Raw genomic sequence first — 6,000 nt, 5'->3', positions numbered from 1 at the left:
CAAGTCACATGATCTTATGACCACAAGAGGAGATCTCGAAGTGGCAGGGTCATTTGTCCGACCTTTGTTGTTGCTATGGCTACTTGTTATCTATGTCTGTCTCCTACAAAGTGACAACCTTCTCAAGAATGCAAATCCAACACTGCCTGCATTCAACTATGAACTCATTTGCAAGTTTACTAAGCTTATTTTCCCCAACCAATACGTCATTTACATGTTATAAAGGCCAGTGTGTACCAATATATACCTTATAAATTGGATCAGCCGTATATTGTAGCACATAAATGCTACATTATATGGAATGAATGTTATCACTGAAAATGAATGTAACTAAGGAATTCTTTGATTTTAACAAGCTTTAAAATTGTGTCTAAGCCTAAAGCAGGATTGTGCTGTACTTTACCCCATTTCAAGATGAAATCAAACCCTTCCAGGGATTAATTTATTACATTTATTGCATTACCACCTGCAGGATAAATATGCACAGCATTCAAATATAAGGATGTGAAAAGTATATACATATACATAAAGTACATTCATTATAAAACAATCCCCTGGATTGTAATATTTACTATATTTTACAAAGTAGCCAAGCTGGAGAAAATAAAAAAAAAGAAAATAAAAATGCATTTTATACACACGCATTTATATTTATTTATTTAAGCAAACACAGATTTAGCTGTGTGAGAGAAAAAAAATCTGTTAAAGCAGAACTAAATCTGCATGGCTCACCAGTCTGCATGGCCTTCCAGTGCCAGATGCCACCATCTTTTAGATGATTCTCCGCCATCTTGACTGATGATGTCAGGATGACATAACTCTTGCACAGGTCCATGGATCTTCATTCATTCAACCACACGCAAAGGAAGCCAGAATTTCCAGTTTTCCCTGGCGATCAAAGCCAACGCTGCGCATGCACAGTTTAGCTTTGATGCCAGAAACCTGGCCTGTCCTTTTATCCAATAATGTTCTACCTGATCATGCAGTCTTAAAAGTGTAACTGTATAATATATCATAAGATCTGTATAATATATAATAAGATCTTGCAAGTTACTATTAAAAATTTAAATGAAGATGTAAGGAACTTACCTGCCCTGCGAGCCCGCGGTGTCCCTGGGGTTCCCAGCCACAGTAACAGGCAGCATGGCCGAGGCTGCTGTCCTGCTCGCAGCTTGTCTGTCTCTACAGGCGGAGGGATCCGCCCTGGCCAAAGTACTGTTTTATGCTTGCTGCTTGCTACATAATTTTCTACGCCGCAATAATTGCAGTGCATCATTTGGTCCTCTAATGGAGCAAGATTCTACTACAGCCGCACCGGGTGAAAGCAGTAACCAATTCACTGGTCTAGTGGATCTACAGGTTGCAGTACCTCAAAATGCTTCAGTGTTGGCTAAAGAAAACCGAAGCAAGTACTTGGAGTACTTCAACACTACTGGCGCAGTAGAATGGCAGGATCGCATGACATTGTCTGTACACCACAATGTTTGTAGGACTGCAATAAAAATCTGTACTATATGTTTTATACTTTACTATATGTAGCTGTGCCTGTGTTTTTATAAATTTATTAATAAAAATATTTTTCAATAACTTACCTGGTCTGGTGTCTTGAATATCTCAGGAGTCTCATCAAGGCTTTCCCCAGCATCCCTATGTGTACCTTCCCCGGCATCCTTGTCCGCTTCTTCCAGGCTGCACACCGATGGCCGACCTTCATCCTGATCTCCGGTGAAGGCTAACAGATTAAAATACCATAATTTAGGTACGTATACATGATCCGCTGCAGCACCTGACCGCTGTGAAGACTTTATTTTGTTCATTTCCTTTTTGAAAACGGTCCGCAGGTTTTGTATCTTCTGCTTCACATATTTTATGTCGGAGGCAGGATTCACAGTCTTGCAGAGCCCCACCATAGCGGTATACGCCTTCAGTTTCATGTGACGATTGGAATAATCCGCTGACTTTACCTTCCACAGACAGGGATGGGACCTGTATGCCTCAATGAAATCACGCATGAAGTCAGGATTAATAAATGCATCATAGGCCATGATTTGTGAAAAACATTAAAATATAAAATATAACAAAACTATAAACATATAACTTATAAACTTATAAAAATATGCAGCATCACCTACCTCAATAATGTTGGTCGGTCGAATTGTCGGGCGAATATTCGTACGAACGAACGCACGTTCCGGACTTGGCACTTTGCACTTCTGATTTCCCACAGCACTTTGCAAATTCAGCCACTTCCTGTTAAATGGTTTCCTGTCATGTGAGAGGATGTCTCTACAAAGAGCCAGCCCAGCCACCTGTGCCACACCTATGTCAAGAGAGGAGATGGAGGTGTTGGTTGATGTCCTGGAGAGGTGGGATTATGATGGTCGGAGGGGTCATTACAAATCCCAGAATGCAAGGAAAAATCGCATTTTAGACAAATTGCAGCGGAGAATACACAGAAAGTTTTGTGTGGAGCGATCCAAGGACCAGTTGAGGAAAAGGGAGTCTGATCTGAAAAACTGAGAGAGGGACGTATTGGATTCGTTAAGGCGTCGTATTGCCAAAAAACGTAAGTATAAATTTTGTCAGTTTGTAAAAGTTTATTTTTGGAAAATTATTCTTTTGAGGAAATGTAATATTTTGGGAAACTATTTTTAATTTATTTGTATTTGTTTACATATTTTTTTAATTATTAGTAGTTTTTAATTTTTTTAATGAAAATTTTTGGTTCTGTATTTGTTTTTATGCATTAGGACGCCGTGCTCGGGAGGTAGAGGAGCAGCCGCAGGTGCGTCCAGAGGAGCAGGTAGAGGTGGAAAGTAGGATATTGTTATATATTTAAAAAAGAAAAATGTATTATTTTAAAATAATAAAAATACATTATGTTTCCATATAGTTCAAATATGTTTTTGATTTTATTTTTATGCAGAGTTGATTCCGGTTTCCCCTGCAGAGGAGGTAGTGGAATCTGTGGTGGAAATTGACCCAGGTATGTACCAAAATTTTGGAGAGGTAGTTTGCATATAATTGTGTGTAATTTAACTTTTTATTTTTGTTTGCTCTTAAAGTTTCAGAGGGAGAACAAGAAGGTCCTGAGCCAGGCACGTCAGGACAGATGGCGAGAAGTGTTGGTAAGCATTCATATATTGTTTATGCAAAAATGTCTCATATCCATGTGTCGGCTTCACAATATATCTGTACTTAATATTCTTCTTTTTATTTCTACACAGATGTTGTTTCCCAAAAAAAAAAATTGATGGCAAAACTCGAAGCCATGGACGAAAAATGGAAGGCCGTGGCCAAGATAGTGCATGCAGCAAGGAGAGACCTGTATGCACTTAAAAAAGAGATAAACAAAAAAATTTTAGGACCTTTTATATTAATATTTCTTTTTTATTATAGTTTTTATATTTTTTTAGTAAAAATATTTTTGAAAAAAAAATTTGTGTGTGTGTCATTTATTTATACTTGACTGGCAGGTAAGTTTTAAATTTGAACTAAGCAGGGACAGGATGGAGAACTGCGCTGGAACAAAGAGGATGAAGTACTGCGCTGGAACAGGGTGTAGCACTGCGCTGGAACAAACAGGATGATGTACTGCGCTGGAACAAATAGCTATATAGATATATATATATATATATATAGAGAGAGAGAGAGAGAGAGATAGAGAGAGAGAGATATAGAGAGATAAAATGGTGAACGATAGATGGTGAACGATCGTCGTCCAATCGGATCCGCCGGGCCGGTCGTTCATTTCTAACGACTATCCTCGTTCGTTGGCGTCGTTGGTCACTTTTTTTAAGAACGATTTTTGGTCAACCAGTCGTTCGTCGGTCGTTGGCCATTCATTTCCAACGATAATATTTGGACGTGTGTACGCAGCTCAAATTTACAGGTGAACTATAATTAATTCTCAGTTTTTAGAAGAACTCACCTGTTGGGTTACTGTGTACAAGTGTACCATGGATACAGTTTTTAAACAAAGAATGGACACTCCAAATGTTGATTTAGTTTATGTAGGTACTTTGTAGGCCATGAATTGATAAAAAATATTTAATTATCTGATCAGTTTTGGCAGAATGTACAATGTTACTATTATGTCCCCGCATTCTTTAAAAAGAACAAACTAGAAATGTAGCATTTTTCATGTGTTATATTTATATGACTCACATCCTAATTCCCACCATATGAACATATAAAAATCTTTTTTTCTTTTTAATGAATTTAAAAAAAACACAAAACTTTTAGGAAAACAAATTCATTAACACTCTGGCAGTGCTGGCTCTTGACAGATTTATGTGTTTCTTTGTGATCTTCATTATTGGATGCAGAGTCACTACCAAATAAAATAGGGATAGTTTGCCAAAAAAAAAAAATGTAAGCACCTCGCCATAGTCCTCCAGTTCTTGGTCCAATACATACAATTACTATTAAAATTTTGCAAAAATGTTTTATGCATTAACACGGTTTGCAGTAAGGTAGTTCCTTCCAATGCACCTGCATTTTGTCTTGCAATGCAGGAAAGTACAACAGACATATGGTTAACAATTGGGTTGTGTGGTGTGCTGAAGTGTGTGTGTTGTGTTGCACTTGCAAAGTGCATTAGGGTGCTATTCAAAATGCATATCAACAGGAAAGAGTGCAAATGGTTTAATGCATTACCATGTGTTGTGGCAACACATAATTTCACTGCAGTGCACAAATGTAAATCCAGCACTGGACATAATTACCAGAGACACAAAGCTTACTACTTGCCCACTACAGCAAATGTCATGGGCAAAATTAGATGTCCACAGAAGGCAAACTTAAAATGAGGATGGAGAGGCTGGAAATACCAGTCCAAAATTACTGACATTATTTGGGTGTGGAATGTGTACAATGCTCATTCATGTAGTTAAACACAAAAGATCCATGCTAGTGATAGTAGAAATTAGGTGTATGTAACTTTAGAGCTGTTTCAGGAAAAAAAAATCAGGTTGAGGTTTTGTAACTGCTTACTAGGCAACTGTATTTATTTTGCATGCAGATACATTCAAATCCCTTTCTATTGCTGATTTCAATGTATGTTATAACTAAGTATCTGCCACCTGGTGACCAATAGTGGCACAGCAGTCACAGTATTAAATTACATTTCTACTCGTCATAAATGGCCATATCGTAGCCGAATTGACAGGTTAACAATTGATAAATAAAACCTCAAAAGTGGCTACAAGAGTTTTCAGGGCTTCATCGTACATTTAAAAACTGCTAATAAACCTGTGATGCCTGGTAAACACCTGCAAAAAAAGTGGTGTTTGAAGTTCTTTCATGTCAATGATATTGAGAGGGCCTTAGCAGTTCTTTGTGTTTTCTAAGCAGTGCAACATTAGAAAAACTGCTTTCATGAATGCCTAAAAACCATCATAATGAACAAGACCTTCAGATAGATCAGATCTGCAGATACCAAGATGTGGTGTTGCAAAAGAAATTGAATTTAATGAAATTAAATTGAATACCATTGCATACCAAATTGTACTGTAATAAAATAGAAAAAAAAGAAAATTATAATGTTTCAAGTCATATTTTTAGCTGTTGTTGAACCGTTTTGTCCATGTGTTGTAGTTTCAAACAAAAAAATACATAAGACAAGGATCTCACCATAATAGTCCACCACCAGGTTTTTTTTAACGTATTAGATAAATTAACAATTCATTGTTTGATGTGCTAATGTAGGAATTAAGCAAACACATGTTCAACGCATTGCAACCTACACAATCTTAAAAAGGGTAACGATGCCTCCTAGTGGAAATATATGGTGTTGTTAGGTTTGTTTTTGTTTTTTTTTTGTTTTTTTTTAGTAAACTAACCAATCAGAGTCTCCTTGTTTGCTTTTATAAAGAAAATGAAAGTTTGTGGTCACATAATTTAATCATGCTGATGGGAATTATTTTTAGGTATCAACCATTTACAAGTTGTCATAGTTCTGAGTATAAATATACTAAGAAATTCCCATTAATTCATTGC

Source organism: Pyxicephalus adspersus, chromosome Z (assembly GCF_032062135.1).
Source record: "Pyxicephalus adspersus chromosome Z, UCB_Pads_2.0, whole genome shotgun sequence".
Taxonomy (NCBI): Eukaryota; Metazoa; Chordata; class Amphibia; order Anura; family Pyxicephalidae; genus Pyxicephalus; species Pyxicephalus adspersus.
The sequence above is the reverse complement of the archived record's forward strand: the minus strand, read 5'-3'. Positions refer to the sequence as shown.